Genomic DNA, 26,936 nt, shown 5'->3' on the forward strand with positions numbered 1-26,936 from the left:
TAGATGGTCCTGGAATTTGCTGTTTTTCTCCTGATTAAAATCTTGTGTTGCAAAAGAGCCCTGCTAGTGAACAGTATCCTTATAAGTTATTGTTTTCATGCTTCTAACTTTTCTGGTAATAAATCCATGAAAAGACAGCCCATCCTTTTTAAGGTGGAATATGGGTTGTGGTTGAAATTACAAATATCCTGTGTGTCCCATTTCGATTTTCTAGCTTTAGAGTGTCTTTTTAGTGGAAGTGATTCAATCTCAGTGTGGTTTGGGTTTAAGAGTACAGAACAGTTAGAACTATAAATATGGTTGAAGGAAGCAGAATCATTATTATATTTAGCCAAGATAAAGTATACTTTAAGTTGTTTACATATAAGGCCTTGAATTAGAGAGAGGAAATGTATTATCCCTTAGGAGTCATTAATAGAATTTTCAAGTTTCTGATGGAAGTTATATGTGTCTATCTCAAATTATTTATATGTGCATGAAAAAGAAGAAGGAAGAGAGCTACTTATAGAAAATTCCACCTTTTTTAGAGTTATCAGGGGACTTAAGGGGGAACTTTCTATGGTATCTTCATTTTAAAAGTATGATTATCAAAACTGTTCTAGTTTATTTCTGGGGAGATAGAACGCTTAGATAATTATGGATAACTGATGTGATATAGAGGTTAATAATGCATGTCTTCTCATAATCATGTTACAATTTGTAATCAGATCACACTGATTGATGGGCCTCTTTGGGGACCAGAACTCTGTGCAATGGGTAGGATGGTGTGTAGGGTTAGGAACATGGTTCTTCACCAGGGGATTTGTCTTCATAGCCTTACCTGACTATTTCTTGGCAGTATTACTTTGGGCAAAATCCTCCCTTCTATCCTTCTAACATGGTCCCAGTAACATCTACTTTCCATAGGTGTACCAACATCAGTTGAGATGATGCTTATGGAATGCTAACACAGTGCCTGGAACTAGTAAGAGCACAGGGAATGCCAGCTGTTGTCACTGTCTTTGTTGCCATCATCGTTATTGGGGAGTTCCATATATTGGGTCGGCAGCTAAGTAATTGCGGGTTTCACACATATATGGCTTCAGTTGAATTTTTAGGTTTGCAGACGTAGTACAAATGTAAAACACATTTTGTTATTGATAGTTGGCTATTCAGCTGTTAATCAGTAAAAAAAGTTTTTTGATCTGTTTTGTAGTTTTCGTTTGGCGTTCGTTGAAAAATGGAAAATCAAAAGGAACATTTTCGTCATATTTTGCTTTTTTATTTCCGCAAAGGGAAAACGCATCGCAAGCTCATAAAAAGTTATGTGCTGTTTATGGTGACGAAGCCTTAAAAGAACGGCAGTGTCAAAATTGGTTTGCCAAATTTCGTTCTGGTGATTTTTCACTCAAAGATGAAAAACGCTCTGGTCGTCCAGTTGAAGTTGATGACGCCCTAATCAAAGCAATAATCAATTCGGACTGTCACAGTACAACACGTGAGATTGCAGAGAAGCTTCATGTATCACATACATGCATTGAAAATCACTTAAAACAACTTGGCTATGTTTTAAAACTCGATACATGGGTTCCTCACGAAATTAAAGAATCACAGTTAATGCAACGCATTAGCAGCTGCGATTTGCTAAAGAAACGTAATGAAAATGATCCATTTTTAAAACAACTGATAACTGGCGATGAAAAATGGGTTGTTTACAACAATATCAAGCGGAAAAGATCGTGGAGCAGGCCAGGTGAACCAACTCAAACAACATCAAAAGCTGATATTCATCAAAAGAAGGTTTTGTTATCAGTTTGGTGGGATTACAAAGGAATTGTCTACTTTGAACTCTTACCACCCAACCGAACGATCAATTCTGATGTCTACATTGAACAACTAACGAAATTAAACAATGCAGTTGAAGAAAAGCGGCCCGAATTGACAAATCGAAAAGGTGTTGTATTCCATCATGACAATGCAAGGCCACACACATCTTTGGTCACTCGGCAAAAATTAATGGAGCTTGGTTGGGATGTTTTGCCACATCCACCATATAGTCCTGACCTTGCACCATCTGATTACTTTTTGTTTTGATCTTTACAAAACTCCTTGAATGGTAAAAATTTCAATAATGATGATGATGTCAAATCGTACCTGATTCAGTTTTTTGCTAATAAAAACCAGAAGTTTTTTGAACGTGGGATTATGATGCTGCCTGAAAGATGGCAAAAGGTCATTGATCAAAATGGGCAATACATTACAGAATAAAGTTATTTAGTTCCATGAAAAAATTGTCTTTGATTTTCTTTAAAAAATCCGCAATTACTTAGCTGCCGACCCAATACTTGGATCTGCCTATTTAGCCACACATTCCTATTCTTTCCATTGAGCATTAAGTTCAGATTAGCTTCAAGGAATAGTATTCTACACTCACATCTTTTCAAACTTCTCCTCTGTTCTCTGTGCCATTTTTGGTGCCCTCCGGACATTGCTAGTTGTATCTGAAAGCTATTATTAGAAGAGCAGAAAGAACCACACACCCAGGACACAGAGTTCTTTATAGGTATCTTTCCAGGGAGAAGGAAGACCTATGGCCTCTCTTACTACTTTATTGCACAAAGTGGGGGTGGAGGGGAGAGAAATTCCAATAATGTCAGACCTCGTGCTGATATTTTTAGCTATGGTGATTCTGATTCCTTATTCTGGCTGGTCTGTCTGTAACAACTCTTAGTAATGGGTCCCTATGGTCCTTCTGATGATTCTGTTTTATTTTTTATTAACAACCACAGCAGAGACACAGTCTTCTAGAGTGGTGTACTGTGAGTGGAAAAAATAACATGGAAATCAACTATCTCCTTTCAAAAGTTATCGAGTGTAGAAAAATGTACGGGTCTCTGCCTAAGAAAAATCCATGCCTGGTCCCTGTGTTATGGCAAAAGGGAAGGTCAGGGGAAGTTCCTTTCTTTCTGCACCTGAATAGGATGCCAGGCTTTCTACAGTCAGAGCACTTTTCTCTGATACCTATTTATGTCTAAAACCTTGGCCGAAGAGCTCTCATTGATTGAATATTAGTAAAACCATACAATATTTGTGAGCTTTTACTCACCTTAAAACTAAACCGAACATCCCGAGTGCTGTGAAGGAGAACCGAAAGAAGTTGTTTCCACTTAAGCGTCTGGTGGGAACATTTTTATGTCAAAACTGAACTACCTCTAAGCAGTCTCTGCACCATAGAGGGTTATAAAGGGCCGGTACCCTTTGGAGTCACGTGGTCTTGAGCGCTTTGGGCTTATGGGAATTTACAGTGACATTTCAGAGTAGCTGTGGTTTGGTCCAAGGAGCTCTGGCTGTGGGCTAAATGCTGGTTGGTGTGGTCCTCGGTCAGCAGACTCAAGTCTCCTTGTGTGTCCAGTGGAAGCTACTTCCCTTCCTGGGATTCTAAGACATTTTGATGAAATACCTGCTAAAATTGGAGGTGGAAGTCCATCTAATGCCATCTTTCTACTCCTATGGCTAGTAGGTGCGGGTTTTTTTGTGTGTTTTTTTCCCCTCCCAGCTCTACCTTCTCTGGGCCTCCATTGGTCTTGAGTATTCTGCTTACAAATAGAGTAGGTTCTCGTTAAACAAAGGCAGAGACCAGGTACCCTTTATTAGTTTATGCTTCTAAATTCATTCTGTTATCCTCACATCTTAAGGCAGACAGGGTATCTCTCTAGGTGATGTGGGTTGGTATAGAAACCGCTTCCTACCCTGCCCCTTCAGAGACTTCCTGAGAGTGGTTCAGTCCTGTTAGCAACAGACAAGGGTTTCTTGAAAACCTCAAATAACTTTCGCCGTCTTCACCATAGTTGAGTCACCCAGGATGACTGGTTGATACCAGCTGGCTGGGTGCAACCCAGAAGAGCCCACCCACACACCAGCACCCTTCCTCTTTGAACAATGCTTGCACTTCCTCTCGCCGTTTCCACATGGGATCCCGGGAGCCCTTTCTCTGCAGGAAAGTAAGTGCGATTCCTCCGTGCTGGTGGGTTTTAGAACTTGCACACGCGCGTGTGTGTGTGTGTGTGTGTGTGTGTGTGTGTTTGAATAGACAAACATTTTAAAAAAGAAAGTATTACAAAGAACTCGGTTTTGTCAGATGGTTGGAAGTGGAGCTGCTTTGTCGGAAGTCTGAGTGGGGTGACACTGAGCTCTACCCCGGGCATCCCTGACGCCCGTGATGCTGCTTCAGTGGCTTGTCCTCACTGAGGATACATGACGTATTTCTCCTTTTCCGTGCCGCACACGAGCATACCTAGACACAGGCACACATGTTAGCAAACTGTGGGGCAGTCTACTAAGCCATCCGATAAGTGTGGGCACCACCTTAGGCACGAGTTGTCACTGCTGGTCCGGTTCACCAGGCAGTTTAGATTGTAAACTTGACTTTTATCCAACAGAAATCAGGAGACTTCTTTTGCCTTCTATTCCCTACTTAGGTTTTTGTGTTTAGTACCATTAAAATAGCACAGAATATTTTAATAAATAAGCATAGGACAGTTTTATAGAATTTTAGAAGAGAATTCACCTTGTTCCCCCTACACACACAGGCACCGGAGTTACGCAGATGAATGAATAGACTGAGGCCAAGGAAGTGAGGTGTAACTTGTCTCAAGTCTCACGGTTGGTGAAACTGAAACAATAATTCAACTCTCTTGACTTTCTCAGACATCCTGCTGTTCCAGAATGCCTTTGCCATGCCTGCCATGTCTGCCCACTGTCTGTGATCTGCCACGCCCCACTGGCACCACGGACCTCTCCCAGGGAGGTGGATAAGCAGGACTCAGTGTGGTGTCTGAAGGCAGACTTCCTAGGGACACATCCCAGCTCTGCCATACTGCTTCCTCATGCCTCAATTTCCCCATCTGTCAAGTGGACATACTATATGAAGATTAAATGTGCTAATGTCCATAAAGATCTCAGAACAGTGCCCGGACATTGAAAGTGCTTAATATATATTAACCCTCATTTTTGTCTGAATACTGTGAATCGCAGTGGAGAGAAGTGAAGTGGAGACCTTTTGGGTCCCACTGAAGTGCTTACCTCAGCCTGGGCGCACCGTTTAGCTCACTCAGCCTTAGCAAATGCCAACCCCAGGTCATTTCTGGGAGGCCTGCATGTTTGTCACAAGTGTTTTGAGACATTCTGGCTTAGTTCTGTCCTCCAACACCAGCCCCTCGCCTATTCCTCAGGGGAGATTGGGGGCACCAGGCTTAGCTGCGTAGCATGATGTGATGGGACAGTCTCAAGCAGAAGAAATTTCCATTTCTTTGAAATATTGCAGAGTAATTTTGTTTAATTCCGAGAACAGAGGGATCCTTAAAGACCGCTCTGCTGACTGCTTTTTACTAAGCACCAGCCAGTATTTTGTGCCTCCGTGTAATACCTTGGAGTATAGCAGGAGGTGGGCGGAGAGGGGAGTTTTATGGAAGGATGGCACTGCTTTGTCGCTGTGAATAATGTGGGTGCAATAACCACAGAGCATTGCTAAGTGACTGCCACATCTGTCAGTCCACTGCCGTAGGCTGTGTGGGAGGCAGGAAGATACTGTGTGGAGCCAGTGGTGTCATCCCTGTGTCCTGGGCGAGCCACAGCCAAGCTGGAGCCTGGCTTTGTGTGCTCAGACACTTGGAGGCTAACGTGTGGCCACTCTGAACTCAGTGTGGCGTTGACTCACAGGGTGATACCTGGGGTGCGCGGTGTGTCCTAGAAGTCTGGGAGCTGCAATCCCTTCCTAGGAAACTTGTTCTTCTCCTGGTGAGTAATCCCGGTTCCTCCTCAATGGAGGCCTCTGCCGTGGTTGGCCACTGCGATTTGAGGCTCCACCTTAAGGACCAGGGCTGTGTGAGGAAAAGCACGCCCAGGGTGCTTTGGTGGAGGGAGTGTTGCTAGAGCGGCCAGGGAAATTTGCCTCTTGACAAGGGATCTTTTCAAAGGAAAGCTTTGCTCTGCTGTTTGTGGTCTTTTTCCTCTCTCATGCTTAAGAAAATATTTTCCTTGAAAAGTACAGTTAGATTTGTGTCTAAAAGTTCTGGAGAGAAGTTTAGATTAGTGGTTTCTTTTCTGTCTGTGCTCTGATAAAATAATGCCAGAGCGATGAACTAACCAATCAGAACGCTTTCAATGATCTGCCCTCATGTTAGAACACTGGCACTTTTTCTTTCTTTCTTTCTTTCTTTCTTTCTTTCTTGCTTGCTTGCTTGCTTGCTTGCTTTCTTTCTCACTGGCACACTGTGTTCTCTCTCTCTCTCTCTCTCTCTCTCTCTCTCTCTCTCTCTCTCGCTGGCACACTTTTGTGGTTCTTCCTTCTGGTTAAAATGAGCAGCAGCCTGACTACTTGTGAGAAAGCTGCACCGGAAGTGGTGTTTAGAGATTTAGTTCCTTTTCAAGGACCTCTCCCTTCTGTTTGTTGAACATTGGTCTTGAGCTGTCTGCCACTTCTGTTTGTATGGGAAGCCCATTTCCTTCAGGTCATTCATTTGGAGTATTCAGAGGCCCATTGAGATTACTGAGAAATAAACAAGGCATAGTTAACAAAACATTTTTGAAGCGCAGTTAACTGAAATAGGTTGTCAGCAACCGAAGGCTTGCATCTGTTTTATGGAACATTATTATTTCAAAAACATTGAATTTTGGCTTGCACATACTTAAAGTTTCCTCGGATTCATTTTTTTTTTTTAAAAGGGGACAGGACATATTTAATAATGAATAATGACTCACTAATAAGCTTTTGGAGAGCAGAAGAGATGAGGAAGGGAGAGTCAGGAAACCCATGTTCTGCCACTTGTCCAGTGGTAAGACCATGCTGACCTTCTGGTACTTTTTCATACTTAGTGTGTCTTGGTCATATCACGAAACCTTAGCTTGACATGAAATCAAAATGCAAAATCTATTACTGGCAGAAGATTGTTTTAGGAACTAAAAGCCCTGGTCAGGGCTGCAAGTTGAACTCAGGTGTGAGCTTTGTCAGATGGCATTACATGATTAAATAGTTAAGCCATATGATTCATTTGAGAAATGAGACAACTTCAAACCATTCATAATTATGCTCTTTATTAGAGAGCCGGGAGAGCTGGGTGTCTATACAGTAGGCTTTTAGTGCAATCCACTGTCATTTCAGTCCCAGAGTGCCGCTCCTGGCCCAGTAGCTGCCTGCCTGATGGACAGCATGATCTCTTGAAGATAAAAAGCTGTTGATCTAGTCGGAGTTAGAAGGGTCATCCTAGTCCTTGAGCAAGGTAGACAATTACTGGAAAACCTCAGAGCTGACCAGAGTGCTTTTAGAATTTAGTCTCTCCTCTCATTTACCCTGCACACTGAGGTCTTTGTCAGTTAGTAATGAAGCATCAGGAACAGTGACATCCTGACAACCTAAGTGGTTTGACCTAAAAACCTTCCATTTAATCCTAGTTTCCTATAAAAACTACCATCAGGGCGGAGAGGGGACATAATCCATTTCCTCAGGGCCCACCTGACGTTTACCAGCATTGAACTGCCTCTTGCTCCGTGTATGCATACGGATGTGTATTTTACCTGGGTAATGGCGCAGGTGACATTGACAGGGAAGCATCTGAGCGTTTATTAAAATACAGTGACAAGATATTCGCATGTGACAAGAAGGCGTGTTCACCACAAAGCAGTGAAATCTCAGGGGATTGCTGGCCCCTGGTCCAGGGAGGGCCCAAGAGCTTGCTTGTGGCTGGTTCAAGACTGTCTCACATTTGGCTCTGTGTTCTACTTTATGGAACTGGATCTTTTTTCTCTGTGGTACGCCATCCACTGAGTTTTTATGATTATTCGTATATCCCATCGGTGTCACTGCTATCTGGGATTCTTTTTTTAGTTAGAGCATTTCCCACCCCTGCCTGTAGGTCTCCATCTTAGTTTTGTTCTCTCCTTCTGAATGTGTAGTTAAAAGCCTTTTCATAATATGAAACCAGAAATAGAGAATGTGATTTGAGCAAGACTTGCATGTATATTAAAAAGTGAAGTATAGCCGAAACCGGTTTGGCTCAGTGGTAAAGCGTCGGTCTGCGGACTGAAAGGTCCTAGGTTCGATTCTGGTCAGGAGCATGTACATTGGTTGCGGGCACATTCCCGGTAGGGGGTGTGCAAGAGGCAGCTGGTCGATGTTTCTCTCTCATCGACGATTCTAGCTCTCTATCTCTCTCCCTTCCTCTCTTTGGAAAATCAATAATTTCTCTCTCATCGATGATTCTAGCTCTCTATCTCTCTCCCTTCCTCTCTGTAAAAAAATCAATAAAATATATTAAAAAAAATAAAAAAATAAAAAAGTGAAGTATATATTCATTGATGACAATTTGAGAAGTACAAAGAAAATTATCTACTGTTATTCCGCCTCCAAAAAATTAGTGCTGTTGCCATTTTGGTATATGAATTGCCAACATGTGTGTGTATTTGAGTGTGCATATACTCAGAATGTATTTAAATGAGTGCTTCCCAAAGTCTGTTGCAGATAAAGGAAATAATTGGTGGTATATGAGATAATTGTAGGAAATCATGGCTAAGCATGTTTAGTTAATAGCTATATACTCTAGTGTGCTTTATAAAATAATAACTAGTGCAACCAACCTAGTTATTCATGGCTACAATCGCTCTGGGACACCTTCAGATGCTGTGGGTCCTCAGGACCTCTTCACACCTCACTCATTATGTGATTCATTATATGACTTCAGAGTCCAGCACATCAGCAATCTGGACAGCTCTACCTTCAAAATGTCTTCGTATTTCAACCCTTCCATCACTCCTGATGCCATGATGGCCAAATGGTCCAAGTCACCATCGTTTTAATACCCTTTTACCCAGTGTCCCACTTCAGTCTTTCCTCCATCTGTGTTCACTCTCCATCTCAGAGGAAAAGCCGGAGTCTTACATCACCCGCAGGTCCCTGCACGATCTGCCCCGTGTACACCCCATCCCTCTATGGCCTCATCTCCTCCCACTCTTCTTGCTCACTCTGCCTTTCTTTGAACACACCTGGCCAGCTTCCACCTTGGTCCTTCGCCCTTGCTCTTTCCTGTTCCTGGAAGCTTGTCTCCATACAGGCCCACGGCCAGCTCCCCACTTCATCTCTTTAAAGGCTCCTGTTCAGGGAGCATTTACCGACTGCCTTCTCTAGCCTTCGGACTCCTTTCCCCATAAAGCTTCATATTCTCGTTGCCTGCTTTATTTTTGCTCCCTCACCAGGAAATCAGTACATGTGGTGCAGGGGTATTCAGAAATCATGAAAGTGATAGATGAATGAGGTTTGACAAACACTGATTTAAGTAATTGAGTTTCTCTTTTATGTTATTATAAATAAATAGAACTGCAGTAAGTGTTCTTTAATAATTCTGTATATTTATGATTTTCTTAAAATAAATGCTTTAAAGTATAATTGCTGGCAATTAGGATATACACATTTTTCAGACTCATTGAAGCTAGGAAATTTATCAGTTTACTCTCCTCTCCAATATGAGTACCTGTATCTCTTCACATACCTCATTATTTGCCTTTAAAAAATATTTGCATTAAAGAGAGAGAGAGAGAGAGGCATCAGTGTGTGAAAGAAACATCAATCATGTGAGAGAGAAACATCAATTGGTTGCCTTCCTACCCCTCCTGACTAGGGACCAAACCTGAAACCTGGTCATATGCCCATGCCAGGAATCCAACTCGTGACCTTTCGATGCATGGAGCAATGCTCAACCAACTGAGCCACATGGGTCAGAGCTTATCTCAGTGCCTTTAAAAAAAATATATATTTTTATTGATTCCAGAGAGGAAGGGAGAGAGAGATAGAAACATCACTGTCTTGTGAGAGAGAATCATTGATCAGCTGCCTCCTGCATGCACCACACTGGGGTTTTAGCCTGCATCCTGGGCATGTGCCCTTGACTGGAATCGAATCCCGGAACCATTCAGTCCACACAGATGCTCTATCCACTGAGCCTAGGGCCTCAGTGCCTTTTTATATTGCACATTTGATGGCTGGAAAATGCTCTCCGATTGCCTTAACTTGTACTGCTTTGATAACTTATATATATGAGCATTTTTTCCCCCCACATGTTTAATTCTGATCTTTTTATCCTTTGTGACTTGCTTGCTCATGTTTATTTTGGCCTGGGGCTCCAGTTGCAGAGGACTGAAAACGACATGAGCTGGTTTTATTGGAAGGATATCACAGGCACTCTGGTTTATATCCAACAACTGAATGCAGAGGGCAGCCAGACCTCCCAGAGACTGGACCTGGAGGGTCTGTTTTCCTCCATCATCTTCACTCTCCTGCTTTTTTTCCCAAACGGGATTTCCCTTTTCTTCCTTTTTCACGAGGTCTCTCTGCTCTTCCATAGCTATTTATTCCACCCGTATTTGGCTTGCAATGTCACTTCCTTTGTGCCATGGGTGTCTGTGTCCCAGATGTCTAGGAGTGAGCAATCAATTGGCTTCAACAGGTGGTCACTCCTGGCTGAGCTCAGGTTGGGGACTGAGGCAGCTGAGCCAGCTCTGTCCGGGGCTGAGAATGGAGCATCTCTCTAGGAAAGACACAGTGACTAAATGTTCAGGACAGTGTCTTTTGCCCATTTTTTTATTTAGTGTATTCCTCTTTCTTGTGTGGGTACACAAAAGTCCTTCACATATGAAGGCTAGTGTTGTCTTTTGTCTCATGGGTGTTTTTCTGTTCATTTATCATTTTAATTTTGCTCGATGTTTTTACCATGTAATCAAATCTGTTAATGAAACCAGGATTTCTGCTAATATTAAATTTAGAAATAGCTTCTCTGTGAGGAAATCTTACATTCAGCTGTATTTTTTTCTAGTTCTTTATGGTTTTATTTTTATGTGCCCCTGGAATTACGATAAATTTTAGGGGAATTTGAGAGAGAAATAATGTATTTGCCATATTCATTCCAGAAGCATAGTGTTTATTTAGTAGTACTAATTTCTTACAGCAAAATTTTGTAGTTTTTAAAATTTTAGTTCTATACTTTTTAAAAGTTTACTCCTATCTACTTTATAAATTTTATACGATTATAAGTAGAATTTTTCCACAATTATATTTTCTAAGTGTCCCTCACGGTTTATTAAAGCTGCTGTTCTTATATTTTTATTTTGCAACTAGCTACATTACTAGTTCTAATAGCTTTCTTAACTTTATACTTTTAGGCTTTACATGGAGGCAGTTACAACATCTGCAAGTAATTATTTTATTTCTAGTTTCATCACTCTATCTATTTCTTCTCATTTTATTGTGGTAGATCTTTTAGGATGAAGATAATTGTAATGGAATATAGGGCATATCTTATACTGATGTATTTTATTAGGGATAATTATTCTGATCAGATAGTCAGAAAGCTTTGGGAACATTTAGATAAACAAAACTAGTGGAAAACTGTTCTTGACTGAAAATATTTTCTCCACTGGCTAAATGTGTAATTTCAGGCTTTTTAGAAACTCAACATTTCACTTATTATACTACTTCTGGTCAAATCATTGCCTTTAGAAGTTCCTATAAAAATGCACATGTGATCTGTTCCATGAACATATCGTACTGGATATTATATCATGTCACGGATTTAGTCTTGTGATTTTCTGGTAATTGATCGTGATCTACTGTTATGGGAAATTGAGAAATGGACCTTAAACAAATGGAATAGGAAGTGCTTTCAAGGCAATGTCACCAGGAGCCTTCATAATGTAGCCACTTGATTGCCTGCTCTGTGTTCTGCACGCCTCCCACCTCCATCCCTAAACTTCAGCCACGTTGAACTTCCCATCCCTAGCATTCTGGTCCTCAGAGTCAAATTCAGTGCCACTTCCTCTAGGAGGGCTGATTTCCATAGACTAGGTGTGTGTCCTCCCACATACTTCTAATGTTCCCTGTATTTCCTTTAAAGTAATATTCTTATAATGCTTTTTAAAACTGTCTTTTAAAAATTGTTATAGCTATTTGTAGGGAGCGGCTCTAGGGTCAAGCCTTGGCTGGCCTGTGGCAGGGCCATGGACAAGTCCCAGCCTGGAGGGCAGAGCTCTCCTAGCATAATTAAGCCTGGCCTTGTAGCCTCCCTAATTCCTTCCTAAGTAGCTAATGGGCTGTGGGAGGTGCAGCAAGTGTTGCCAAAACAAGAACATTTGTATACATGTTAATCTACCCTCCTTTTAACCAGACTGTAAAATAAAGCATTGGCTTGCAGGCTGGGTCTTTTGTGTCCTTATCCAGGCACTGGAGAGCCACCGGGCCCCAGCTGAATTCTCTTGTTTGTCTTTTCTTCAGTCCTTCACCACCCCTCCTCAGGTTCACCCTTGGCCATGTGCTGGCACGGCACAGCTATTTGCCTGTAAAGTCAAACTGCACACCGCCAGAGAGTATATGCACCTTATTGACCTTTCTGTCTGACGCATACATAGTCAATAAAGGTTTCCTAAACTGATGACTGAGGAGAATTAGGGGAATGGAGGAGAGTTAGGCATGTTTATCAGTGAGCATGAGGGAGAGACTGCAGGGAGATGCCTTGATTAGCAAAAATAATAGCTAGCAAGAGGGCAGCTGCATTGCTGACAGGGGCAGGGACATGTGTGCCTGTGCCAGAAACATTGACTTTAACCTGAATCTGAACCTTTACAGCCTGAAGGCCAGGCCTTCCTTCGGCTACTGGAGTTGAGCCAAGAGTCTTAGGGGATCTGAAGGGTCATTTTCTACATGGATGAACTCTGCCCCCATGTGGTCTGCCCCCATGTGGACACAAGATGGCCACCACAAGATGGCTTTGCCCTTTAATTTCTTGCTCTTTGGGTTGCAACAGTGCAGCCACTAGTGCAAAATGGAAGGCTGTCTCTTAAAGTTCAGGAACCCCACCTACAATAAACACCACTTTTAAAAACTAGAGTGAAAAAGGCAGTAGGAGCAAAAAAACAAAACAAAAAAAACCCCCACAAACAACAAAAAACAAACAAACAGGAGCTTGTACGAAAAAATAGTATTAGTTGTTCTTTCATTGGCGGGGAATGGCCAGCCTGCAAACCACCATAGGCCCCTCGCCCAGGCCACCCCACACCCCAAGGAAACCCTCACCCTGATCTGGGACACCCTTCAGGGCAAAGCATCTGGCCCCTACCCATGCACCAGGCCTCTATCCTATCTAATAAAAGAATAATATCATCACTCCAACACACAAGATGGCTGCCCCCATGTGGTCTGCCCCCATGTGGACACAAGATTGCCACCACAAGATGGCCAGCAGGGGATGGCAGTTGGGAGGGACCAGGCATGCAAGGGAGGGCAATTGGGGGTGACCAGGTTGGCAGAGGAGGGCAGTTAGCGGTGACCAGGCCAGCAGAGGAGGGAAGTTGGGGACGACTGGGTCTGCAGGGAAGGGCAATGAAAGGGACCCAGGCCTTCAGGGGAGGGCAGTTAGTGGCAAACAGGGTGGCTTAAGCGGATTGAGTTGGGGTAGTGCTGTGTGTATGTGCAGATCAATTCTGGAGATTCCACTTTACAGATGGGGAGCTGAGATGTTAAGTGACTTTCCCAAGGTCATACAGCATTTTAGCTTCAGGGCCAGACTATTGGTAATAGTTGCACTATAGTATATACTTGCTATAGGTAATAATTTTACCTGTTTTACAGATGAGGAAACTGAGGAACAGAAAAGTAAGTTGACAGCTAGCACATGTCAGAGCCAGGATGTGAACCAAGGTCTGGGTCTTGAGTCCTTGCTTTTAACCAGTGAGTTGTTTTGCTTCTCCCCCAGTTCAGTGTTCTCTGCCCATTACAGTACTGTCACCTGCAGTAGCTGCCTCCCCAGTATGTGGCTTCTGCAGGTGTTTTCCATACATGCACATGGTACTAGCTCTCCCCGAGTAACATGCTCTGGCTTCAGGGATGGCTCAGATTGAATGACTCTAGTCTGTAAGGAACCAGGAAACATATCTGCAGGCCTGTAATCAGTGGGAGTCGTTACCTCCAAAGACAACTGCAACTTCTGCAAGGCTATAGTTTGGGTTATGCTGTAGTCTTCTATTTCCTTTCTCAACTATAGATGAAAACTGATTTCTTTTTGAAGCTGGCTCAAAAACCACCAAAAGAAATTAGCTGATGCTATAATGGCCAAAGCTACTTAGATTTTTATTAAATATGTATTTCTCTGGTATTGACACAGAAGATAATTTTTATTGTTATTTTTTAAAAAAATGAGCTTTAGTATGCATTGTCTGTGTCTTCCTGGGAAATAGCTAAAAGAAATGCCCAGGAGCTATAAGGCTAGATTCACCCAAAATGGATGTTTTATTTTTTAAAAATATATTTTTATTGATTTCAGAGAGGGAGAGGGAGAGAGATAGAAAACATCAATGTTGAGAGAGTATTATTGATCGGCTGCCTCCTGCACACCCCCTACTGGGGATTGAGACAGCAACCTGAGTATGTGCCCTTGACCGGAATCGATCCTGGGACTCTTTAGTCCACAGGCTGATGCTCTATCCACTGAGGCAAACTGGGTAGGGCCCAAAATGGATGTTTTAGATATTGGAGTTTATAATCAGGAAGATCAAGCAGAACTCGAACACATTTTTTTTTTTTTTTTTTTTATCTTTACCACTTGTAGAATCTAGGGTTCAGAGGGTCCAGAGGGCTCATTCATCAATAGGAAAGTACTAAGGTTTGGTGTCTCTAAAGCTTTCTTGAGGGGAAAAAAATGGTGTGCTTTTTGCCCATCAGGTTTTATGAGATGCTAGTCTTTTAAAGACTTGTTTTAAAATTATGATAAAAACTTCTCTCAAACTTGAGAGCATCCTTTCATTCATCTCACATGCATTATTTTATTTCCAGACAGAACTAAAGAAGTATCCCGTTAGAGGCGGGACAGAAGTGCTCTGGGCTGCAAGTGAAGTGAGCCGTGTGTTTGGGTAGGCTGTGGAGAGGCGTTTGACATGAGCCTGGAGGAGTGAGTGGATTTCCATGTGCTGAAAAGAAGGAAGGACACATGAGGCCGAGGGAGCAATAGCCTGAGCAAAGGGGCTGTGTGGTGAGAGATGCAGTGGAAGTGACTGGAGACTTGATCAGCCATTGATAAGAACAGGAACAGTGAGGTGAACCCCCTGCTAGGAGTGCGCCAGTATTCCGTAGGCCTAGATCTTTTTGTCTCCTAACCCATACTTTTTTTTTCTTAGCAATTTTTACCTTTCAGTTTTATTTGCGTTCTCTGTTAATGCAATGGGTTGTTTATTATGTAAAGCCCTCTTGGATTGAAGACAGATGTGCTTCAATTCTAGCTTTGTATCTACATAGCTTTGTGTCTTTGGAAAAGTCAGTCTTTCTGAGCCTCACTTTTTTCTTCCATTAAGTTTAGAGTGTTTTTCAGGCCTTATCCCAAGTATTAGGAGACATTTGTGAGCGTGTGTGTGTGTGTGTGTGTGTGTGTGTGTGTGTGATTTAGTATAAAGCATTACCTGTAACTGTAAGGGGAGAGAGCAAGTAGTGGTGTCCTCATCTATAATAATAAAAGCATAATATGCAAATCGACCAAATGACCAAACAGAAGAACGACCGTCTAGACGACCATGCTAAGACACACACTTGGCACCAGGCCAGCCAAGGCGGGTGCGACGCAATTTTTTTTTTTTGGGGGGGGGTCGCCATTGCCCCACAATCCCTTGCAGAGGGAGGCCCAGGCCACCAGCCGGCAGGGCAGTCAATCAAGCGGGGAGAGGAAAGGTGGCAGTGGACACGGGCAGTGTCAGGCCAAGGCACGGGGAGAGGGGGGGAGGGTGGAGGATGGGGCTGGCTGCCAGAAGCCCAGGTCCCAGGTGCCATCAGCTGGAGGGAAGCTGAGGTGCTAGTAGCTGGAGGGAAGCCGGTTCCAGCAGTTGGGTGAGAGAGGCCTACCCTTGCACGAATTTTATGCACCGGGCCTCTAATTTATAATAATGAGCTTTCCCAAACTTTGGCAAGTTTTAAATGGTATCAATGGGAGTTATTTCCGTAAGTATTTTGGTTGCTGTGTAGTGACTAGCATGTGACAACACTGCGACAAGGTGCAGAAAAGTCATTTCTTGGGGAGCTGGTGGCATTGCAGCAAATTGTGGACTTGAGAAAGCCATGAGGTAGGACCACAAAGCCAGGAGGACAGGACTTTTAACACCTCTGGTGGATAAGGGGGTGTGTGTGTGGAGAAGTCACACCTTTGCTATTATAGCTATTTGACTTGTGCTTCTTTTTATTTTAAGTTTTGGGGTAAAGATCTTTTAATAGGAATAAGGAGATTGACTTAAAGTATGTTTAGGTTTTATTAGCTCTAAATCCAGATAGGAATTCAGATTGTGAAAGTAAGACTGTCTTAGATGAGTTGATTATAGTTGAAGGAGAAATTGGAAAATGAATTTTAAGAATTGCAGCAAAGTGAAATCCATTTCTACAGACTCTGAAGGAAGGAGTGTATCCTCCGAGTGCAAGTCCCAGATTGGTAGGTTTTTCTTTTCTAGCTTCTTGGGTGATTTACTAGCTATTGGCTTGGTTAGTGTTTTCTTTTCATTGCCCTTTCTTCCTCTCCCCTCCCTCCTTTCCCTGCTGCTTTATAAGACCAGAGTGATATTACTTATTATACATTTCCGAAATAAAATTAAAGAATAAAGCTTAAATAACAATTCTATAGAGCTGATTGACTGGGTTGATTCATCACTTTTGAGTGCATTTATATGCTAGGATAGGAGTTAAGTGTGCCAGGATCTTGGAAAAGGTGGGCAAGCAAATATTCTTGTTCTCTAGATTTATTAACATCTGAACTTAGTCATCTGACATGTAATTTTTAGAAGAAAGAAGAGGTATATATGGGGTTAGTGTATTTGGTGCCATGAATAAAATAGCAACCCCAACCTTCCTGTTCCTTCATCGGGCTGAGGCACTTACCACTATCACTGTCCAAATTAGCTCTACGAAGGCAAGGCCTTTCTCTGTTCCATGTACTGAACATCTAATATTTACCCAGGATACTATGTGACTCATAACAGATATTCAGCAAGTGCTTGTGGAAGGTAAAGGTGTACTGTCTCCTCTTTTAGAAAGTAAAACTGCACAAGGACAGGGCTGCATGGCCATTGCTATACTCCCAGGACCTAGAAGTATGTCCGGTGCATAGTAGGTGCTTTAAGAAGTAATTGCAGAAAGAATCTATGAAGATTTATTTGTGTATACTTAATTATATAACTATACTAAGCCTGTTTGATTAGTCATATGGATGTCTTTTAAAAAGTAGACATTTTTATTCCTCGATACCAACCTTATCCCTGAAGGGTAACCTGAAGTAGAGAGCACAGAAGGAAGGCCACACAGTGTGTTGGTTATGAGCTTGAACTCTGCAAGTAAAACTGTCTGCTCCAACTCTAATCCCAGCTTTGCTATTTGCTGGCATCGTTGCCATGTGAAATTACTTAATGTCCTCAGGTGTGCTATCTCCTTTATAAAATATCACAGGGTTGTTGTAGATGCATTTATAAAATTTGTCAAGGCAAAAATGTGTATGGATGTTCCTGCTAACTAATTCATCATAGGCAATAAAGAGTGGTTATGCCCATAGCTCCAGATGAGGATGGCCCCTTTGATCTGTCCCCAGATGAGCTGGGTACTTGTAAGAAGATGAGACCCCAGAGGTAGGATTTTATTTCCTTAGGGGATGATCCTCCTGACTTCTTCCTACTGATCTTCCTGAACTCCGTCAGAGAGTTAATTCTTTCTCTTTAAAACTGCACACAAAATTTGTTAAAGTGAATCTGAGAAACCCTCCCATATCAGATGACAGAGGCTTTCAGTACAGTTGCAGTTAGCACCTCAGGGCAGCGCAGGATGGGGAAGATATGCTGACAGCCGCTGTAGGAAGAACTGCATGGAGCGTGCAGACTGCAGACGGTATTTGCAGGTGAGATTGCATTGCCATGGAGTGAGCGTGGCTGCAGGAGAGGGTCCCTCTGGCAGATGTGCAGCTCTGAGTGCACCACAGTGAAGCCGAGCCGTACTACCAAACAGGGAAAAAGAGGTATTTGTAAGAATTTGGAGAGAGGGCAGAGAACACTGATAGGATGGTAAAAATTGGACAGTAACTACAGAATACTCCTAAAACCTCTTGTTCTTCAGAAGATGGAAGAGTTAGAAAAGGAAGAGACAACAGCAGAGAGCGGAACCAGTCTCATATCGTCTGGGTAGATAATAGTATTTAATACCTCGATATGCAAGGGCTGGTATTTGATCAAGTGAAATTCTGATCATAAGTATATTGTTGGGTGATTACAATGTTTTGTTTAGGGATAGGATACTTACGTTTATGCTAATTTTTACTTGCTTATCCCTAATGTTGTAAATTACATTAAACAGAAATACGTTCTACATTGAGACCTCTAGCAGGGATTGACTGGAAAAAACACACAAAAAAACCCTCTCAATAGTTCAGACTCTTTGGCCACTGCCTGCCAGGTGGTCAAGAGCTGTCCCACCTGACTGGCATGTTACGCTGTGTGCTCAGCAGGACATAGAGATTCACAGGACAGCGCTTGATGGGAAGCTATATAACAAACTGTGTACAATATTAAAATTGCAGTCACATGTAAGGGTCATATAATTTGTGGCGTACCTATTGCTCTTTAGGTTGGTCCGCGTTTGTACATTCCCTCACAAGCCAATTCTTAATGAAATCCCGCCTTCTTCATACTTTTGCTGCCCAGCTTCTGGCGGCCAGTGAATATATGGTATACTAATCAAACCCAGTAAACATGTGGCCCACAGAGAAATTTCTCCATAAAATTATTCATTGTGTTCCAAAATGTGTGGAACATCCATTAATACAAATAACTAGAAGATGGTTTAAGATCTAGTTGAAAGTAGTTCAGTACTTCACATTTTTAAAATTGAATTTGACCATTCTTTTCCCTCAGGGTGTGATAGGGCAGAATGTGACACTTTAAAACCATTATTTTTCAATTAGAACTTTTCCTTAATATGTAACCAATCAGTGATAGAAAACTAATTATTTTTTTAAGTTTCAGATAATTGCATATGAGAAAAGAGAAACCAGAAAAAAATTTTGATAATTATAACTTTAATAATGAAGCATATATTGGGTTTTCAGATGGCTGTTTGGGAATTTATTGCTTTTGAATTGACTCTTCTTTAATGATTGTACCACTGCATGGGCCTCTATGGAGGGATGTACTAGGGAATAATGAGTTAAGCATTATTCGAAAACAGCCATTGTCATTAGTTTTCTTGTTATATAGGAAGTATAGCTGAGTATTATTTGTGGTGTTTGTGTTTCTCTTTTTAATTGGTAACGATTTTAGAGAAAAAGCAGAGGAACTAGTCCAGGCAATTCTGACTTGTAACAATTTGACATTTCTTTTTTATAAATTTTCTTTGGAGGGATAGCTTTGATCTCACTCTATGGTGTGGTAAATATTCTTCCTAAGTTTAAGTTTGTGCTGTATTTCTTTATTGATAATGTTAACACCTCCCTTTAAATTAATTTCTATAAATTAGTTCATTTGAATGTGGAGAAGCAGGAAGGGATATCTTGGCCTGGATAAGCAAGTGTTTTTCTGGGTAAGATACGGAAGTGCGTGGTCTAAATCCAGACCGCCCTGTCTCCAGCAGTGTGCGCAGTGTATCAATCACCGCCATTAAAAGACATGGTCAATTTCAGGCTGTCTACTCCTTAATTTACAAGGAAATACTATGCAGCTGCCCCTTTGTTTGATTTCCTTTCGCTAGGGTGGAGAGTGCTATGAGATTTTTAATGCCGCATCAAGGCAGTGAAGTAACATAGCCAGAGGCTGTTTCCATGGAAGATAAAAACTCAGAGAGTCCACGGACATTTTTAGAGCATTTCAGAAAACAAGTTAGTCCATGCAAATGATTCATTCTCCCTTTTCTGCCCACTGAATTGGGATTCACTGATCCTGGTTTGCACAAAGAAGCTTCTGTGCAGATCGTGAACCTGCACAAGATTTTGCGTTATTATTTTTCTTTATTCCCAAACTGGACATCCAGTAACAACTGCTTTGCAAAGGAATCAACTCAATTGTTTACGATGTGGTTGCACTGAAGTTGACTTGGTAATATGCAGATATTATTGTTTCATAGGAGAGCTGGCTCAGAAAAGCTGCAATTCACTGTCAAAAACCAAAACCAACCCAAAAGGCAAAAACATGACTCATGCCTCCAGAGGAGTAGGAACCTCTGGAATGAAGAGTTCGCTCATTTATTGGAAATCTGTGTTTCTAAGGCAAAAGCAGCCTACTTCATTCACTGGTATGGTTGGTCAGCTTCTGGGCCACAGCCTGCACTCTGGTGCCCTCTTCTGGAATCATGAATGCACGGCTGAGCAAAATGAAGGTGCTTTAAAAGGTAGGCTGAGGAGACAGAATCTATCTGGATTACACTTCTTAAAATTCTTCATTGGCAAAGATTGGATTTTGGCCTCTGTGCTAAACAGAGCGATAGCTATTAGGAATTTTGACCATTAGTTATTGTTTATGGTTTTCTTGGAAAGGCCCTGAAATCACTATAAGAAAGATGAAGTCTCTTCTAGAGAAAATGTATTCTTGTGCGTCAAAAATGGATTCATTTAGGGCAATTTAAGTCAGTATTAATTTCTACTGGAAGATAACATTTGAATACAATACAAATAGCAGTTTACATTAAATAAAATATTGTCAGATTTCATTATCTCACGCAGTCATACAAATAACCAAGCAATCTGAATCTTAATGATGTAGGGGTAGGAGTAGGGATGAAAATGGATCTAGTGATGGGAGCTGACAGTGTACTGAGCATTTACATGGAACTTCTCACTTAATCTTTGTATATAGATAGATAGATAGATAGATAGATAGATATAGATTATTTTACAGAGAGGAAGAGAGAGGGGATAGAGAGTTAGAAACATCGATGAGAGAGAATCATCAATCAGCTGCCTCTTGCACACCACCCGTTGGGAATGTGCCCACAACCAAGGTACATGCCCTTGACCGGAATCGAACCTGGGACCCTTCAGTGTGCAGGCCTACGCTCTATCCACTGAGCCAAATTGGCTTCGGCCTTACTTAATCTTCACAACAGCATGAAGTTTGGTCTGTTATCTCCATTTCATACTGAGGATGAGAAAACTAAGGCTCACAGAGAAGAATGAACTTACCCAAACTCTCACAAATGGTGACTGATGGAACCAAGTTTGAACCTTGGCAGTTTACTTGGATGGAACTTGTTTTTAACATCTTCTAAATTAATAATTGTAACTCGGCAAATTGAACACTTGCAAGTAGAATTCCACTAATAAATGGTGGGAGACCTCCTAATTCTGCTATAATGCAATTGTGTTCCGATGACTACAGTGGCAGATATTTCTGTGTTGGCACATTTCAGAATTCCATAGTCATTTGGCACACGACCTCTCACAGGGGATCCTACCCCAATGTGGGGTGACAACTATTCCCGTACTGAGTTCCCACAGGTAGGGGATTGTTGCTCTGGCTACCAGACAGCTTGCTTGGACATCCTGTGGACACACTAAACTTCTCATGTCTTCCGACCAAACTCATGGCCCTTTCTCTTTCTGTCTCCTGTTCCTCTGGGTATGGACACACACACACACACACACACACTGTTACACACCCCTCTCTTCCTCTTGCATTCATTATCTTGGTTGGGGCATCACATTCTGCCCAGCTTCTAAGTCAGAGTTAGCCTCTGCCCTCTCTGTGAACACTATCAACACACATCCCAAATCACCCATTATGTTCTCTCATTTTACTTTCTAAATATCTATAAGAGCAGGCTTTCTCTTTATATTTGCATGAACTTACTTTCAGTTTAGTTTCTTATCTCTTGACCAGACTGTTCTGAGAACTTTCCTACGTGATTTCTCGGCTCTTTTTACTCCATGCTATAAGCAAAAGTGATCTTCCCCAAATCCAAGTCCGATTCCTTACCTTTTCCCCAGGATAAGCCTACAGTGGTTCCTCATGGCATGCAGTGATGACTCAGAGTCACCTCAGAATCATCTTGGACCTTGAAATGAAAAGTGCTGAGGCCACTTCAGGCCAGCAGAGTGGGAATTCCCTGGAGTGGGCACATGTCTTGTCTGGAAGGTTCACATTTCCTCCTATCAGGCTGTCTACTTGGATATCTAATTGTCATCTCAAAGTTAACATATTTAAATGGAACTTCTTTCTCAACTTGTGCCAACTTTGACCTTCCCCATCTAAGTTGATAGAAACTGTGCCTTTCAATTTCTTCAGTCCTCTCATGACCACTTCATATCATATATAAAAACGTCACTCACCCCCAAATGGGAGCTCTGATCTCTTCTTTCTTTGCTCTGTTCACCCCTCCCCTCCCCCCCATAGCATTTATCACCTTCTAGCACAGGGGTGGGGACCTTTTTTTGCTAAGAGCCTTTTGGATATTTATAACATCATTAATGGGCCTTATAAAATTATAAACTTAAAAATTACCCTGCTATATTTGGTCACACATATAATTAACTCACCCCTAATGCCTTGGCAGGGCCAGACCAAATGACTTCACAGGCCTTATATGGCTTGTGGGCCGGAAGTTCCCCACCCCTGTTCAAGCATATGCTCATTGATTATGTCTGTGGTTTATTTTTAGCTCCCTCAATAGAAGGGTGTGTGTGGTTTTTTGTGTGTGTATGTGTTTTGTTTTGTACTTTTGTTTTGTTTAATGAAGTATTCCAAACACCTAAAGCATTGCTTGGCACATGCTAGGGAATTTAATATTTGTTGAATCATACCAGAGAATGACTAGCAATAGTAAAATGAATATAATAGAGGGTTTAAAGGGCTTGAGTACCAGAGTCCCACTGCCCATGTCCAGCCCTGAGCCTCAGCTTCCATCTGTGAAATGGATCTACCGCTTCGTAAGGTTGAGGATCAAATGAGACAGTCCCTAGGAAACACCTGTCTGGTGGCTGGCACATAGTTACTTATGTTAGATGCTGTCAGGTGAATGCTAATACTGGAGGTGTTGTACTTGTTCTGAGTCATTTCTCATTGATGTGCCCTTCAACATTGGATTATGTACATCTGTGCAATGCCGGAGGAATGAACGCCATAGATAAAGATAGCCAATAAGATTTCCTTTCTTAGTGACAATTTATGCTTCAAGGTTTTAAGTGTATCTTTCATATGATGTTACTTAGACCTCTTCTTGACTTTCATTCTGGCCACGAAAGCTGTGCATTTGAGTTGGCTTTCTCGAGTCTGTTGGTCTCAGACTCTGTGTCTGTATCTTCTGCCTTAAGAATGACAACAGGGTCATATTGCTCTCTTTGGTCGTTTAATCCCACTTGCAGTTCACATCATTTCTTTCCACTCTCGGGGATTCCTCGGAATTGCTTTTGCCATGCTTATACAGGGTGGGGCCAACGTAAGTTTATAGTTCTTCATCTGGAAAATAATACAATAATTAACAAATAATAATATAAGAATAAGCTATATTTAGTGTATTCCCAACTGTAAACCTACTTTTGTTCCACCCTATATATAATATTGAACAAGGGGGATGTTTGTTGTTGTTTTGCATGTTGGTTTGTCTGTATATCCCCGGCCATATTTTATAAATGCAGGAGGAAAAACTTTGACACTTTAGCTTAGTTTATTTATTCTAGTTTTAGTACCACAATTAAATTAAGATTTTTTTCAAAATTTAAATTAAAAATAAATGGGAAATAAGATAATATAGTTAGTGCCTTCTGCTGATGTCGGTCTCAAGAATTTTCCCCAGGTTTGTTATAATGAATTAGAAGGTTGTGCGGCATGTCATTGATAGCAGAGCATAGAGGACATGGAGACAGATCGTTGCCCAGTTCTTGCATTTTTTGACAGATATTGAATAACTTCGATCTACTCTTGTGATGTGGATACAAAACGAAATTCAAGGTATTGGTAGCTAAGAGATGGGGTTTTTTAAAGGCAGAGCTATAATAAAAGTATATATTTTATGCTCTGAAAATGCAGCAGGGGGAATTGGAATATGATTCTTAGAAAAGTAGTTATTTCACCTGGACTCGCATAGAATCAGGAAGAATTTGCAGAATTTTGGGTAGCCCAGAATTTGGGGGTGGAGGTAACAAGAGTGGCAAAGGGAACATGTGAAAGGGGTATAAAAGCACAGGTAATATTTCTGTGTGGCCCAAGTGTGAGGACAGTGGAAGGTGATAAATCTGAAAGAGGAGGCACGTGATCACATCTGTGGCGACAGTATGCAGGCTGGGAGGAAAGGCTGAACCGACAGAGAAAAGGGTCTTCCTTTTGTATGCAGAGAAGAATTGGTGGGTCCTAGTCAAGTGAGAGAAAGAAGGTCTTGATAAAACTATAGAACACCAGTACGAATAAAAATTAAATCACAGAAGCAAGTCAAAACAAACCTGAAAGTGTGGCGGAAGTGCCCAAAGGGCCTCAGGGGCAAGTACAGCCTCTGCTCACAAATTGATTGACAGGTGTTGTGACCAGAGGTGCTAGATTCCAGGCCCTGTCCCCAAGCTCAGCCCTCAGATGTCCCACTGCCTAATGCCTGCATGCTTCGCGGGGCACCCCAGAACCAGGAGCTGGGGGGGTCCCGGGGTGCCCTTCCTCCCTTGGGACCTGTCATTCCAGTCCTCATCTTTCCCCAGATCTAGTGTTCAGGGGAGAACAACGCAGGGGACCCCGGCAGATGCTGACTCTCTGTAACTCCACGGGAGCCGCACTTCGCTTCAGAGTCCTGTGCACTGCACCTGCCAAATACACAGTGTTTGGCGCAGAAGCATATGTGAAGCCTCAGTCCTGCATTGACACTGTGATGTCCAGGACCGCTATGCATTGAGCTGTCTGAGGAGGGAGCTGAGGGCTGAGTGTTGTGGCGCAAGGGCATCACCTCTGTTTTTTTTTTTTTTTTTTTTAATATATTTTATTGATTTTCGTACAGAGAGGAAGTGAGAGAGATAGAGAGTTGGAAACATCGATGAGAGAGTCATCGATCAGCTGCCTCTTGCACACCCCCTACTGGGGATATGCCCGCAACTAAGGTACATGCCCTTGACCAGAATCGAACCCGGGTTCCTTCAGTCCCCAAGCCGACGCTCTATCCATTGAGCCAAACCGGTCTCCGCATCACCTCTGTTTTGAGGACCACAGCGTACCCCCTTGAACTTTAGGGACAGTCTCACCCAGCGCTCCACCTGGGCCTCTTTCCTGGACAGCACCACCCACAACCAGAGGCTACCTGAGAATCCCACTCACAGCTGGCCACCAGCTCCTTCCTCCTGTTCCTTGCATAGTCCTGGTGATCTTCCTGCTGCTCCCGCTCCAGGATGAACTTGGCAGTCAGTTGCCCCAAATCCTGCATGTCTCCCTGGGACAAAATTTGGTGGCAACCTACAACTTGGTGCTCCTTACCATGGTCTTTCTCCAGACCTGAGCCCCCTGCCCAGCCTCCACCCCCTCCCCGTCAGGGATGTGGGCATGGGACAACTACTGTGTTGCTCGTACCTTGCCTGGACTCCTACTCCCTTCTTCCTGCCACCCCCTCCACCCCTGACAAAAATACCCAGGGATTTGTATTCATTTTCCAAGTTGAATAAAATAAATTTGCAAAATTAAACTGAAAAAAGAATACAAAAAAAAAAAAAAACACCAAAAAACCCCACAAAACAACACAAAGCAACAACAACAACAAAAAAACAAACAAGAAACACAAACTTGGGAGGTAGCGTGATTGTGGAAAGCGCTACCAATTCACAGAGAGCACCATTATTGGAATTCTTCAAATAAAGCCGATAAGAATAAACATTTCAGGAGATATAGTCCACTTAAATCTGAATTTCTAGATAATCAAGGAATGATATTTTAGTGTTCAGTATGCCCACGCAATATTTGAAATATACTGAACTGAAAATTATTTTTTTGTTTATCTGAAATTCAGATCTAGGTGGGTGTCTTATCATTTTTATTTGAAAAATTTTGTAATCCTAGTTTGATAAAAAAAAAATAAATAAAGGTCATGAAAGGCTTGGTGGTCAGACTCAATGATCTGATTTTTTTTTTTTTTAACGTTACCACATTTGTTTGGAGGTGTGAGGTACAAGCATTTGGTAGAACGCAGGGAGAAACTTTTGGGAAATGTTTTCTACATTCAAGTCACTGGTAGGGATTTAACCTTATGAGATTATTAAGAAGAAAAATGGAACTATAGAAAAGGGGAAATTCAAACCATTGAAAGCATCTAATAGTCAACAGACGAGATGGCCAGTGTCTTGTAACATGGGTGTCATTCTCTCAGAGAAGGACCATCCACTCTGCTTGATCCAATGTGAACAAGGCTGGGCTGCCATTGTTGCTTATGTTCTTCCTATACAGTGGCCCCTGTGTTCTGGCTCCTGTTTGTATGGAGGCTCTGAAAGCATTACAAAAGCCCCAACAATAAGCATTCTGCTGAGAACGTGAGGTCATAGTAATGTGACCTCACAGGGAGCCAGTTCTTTGGAATGCCTAGAGGACCAGCAGAGCTGGAGTTGTGGGCGAATGGGTCCTGGATGGGACGGGGCTGAGCAGAGGAAGTATGGCCCATGCGCACCCTGGGCTCCATGATGAGCTTCTCTTGGTGTCTGTCTTATTGCTGGTGAGTTTGTCTTGCCATGTTTTCACAGACATTCTGATTTAAAAGGAGCAATCTCTGTTCTCATTCACATAATCTGGTGAATTATGAAATGGGACAGAATGAAGCCATCCAGGAATGGAGTATTTAACCTCACTTTATTCTTAATTTTCTTTTTTTTACTAAAATCTAGAGATATCTGATGCCTACCAGTTTTAATATTACCTCCTGGTGAATGTGAGGAAGATGAGAAAATAGACTGGACTGGGAAAGCTGGTAGAAA

The 26,936-nt window shown here is 42.1% G+C and overlaps 1 protein-coding gene and 1 pseudogene across 9 annotated transcripts in view; both read left to right on the forward strand.

Annotated features, from left to right (window-relative positions):
• The window catches only part of PSD3 (pleckstrin and Sec7 domain containing 3), a 412,571-nt gene that overhangs the window by 180,752 nt on the left and 204,883 nt on the right, over positions 1–26,936 (forward strand). Inside the window, exon 1 of one of the 8 annotated variants that reach the window (XM_084879793.1) lies at positions 3,961–3,980. The exons of the other annotated variants lie outside the window; for them this stretch is intronic. The gene's annotated coding sequence lies outside the window, so the exon portion shown is untranslated. Of the gene's footprint in view, positions 1–3,960; positions 3,981–26,936 lie in introns of those variants that run through there. 8 annotated transcript variants of the gene reach the window in all.
• LOC311618543 (motile sperm domain-containing protein 3-like) lies at positions 24,597–25,477 on the forward strand (annotated as a pseudogene). The gene is made up of 2 exons: positions 24,597–24,911; positions 25,154–25,477. The product of its transcript is annotated as a motile sperm domain-containing protein 3-like (transcript).

The sequence above is a fragment of the Pipistrellus hanaki genome, assembly GCF_964339955.1.
Source record: "Pipistrellus hanaki genome assembly, chromosome: 3".
Taxonomy (NCBI): Eukaryota; Metazoa; Chordata; class Mammalia; order Chiroptera; family Vespertilionidae; genus Pipistrellus; species Pipistrellus hanaki.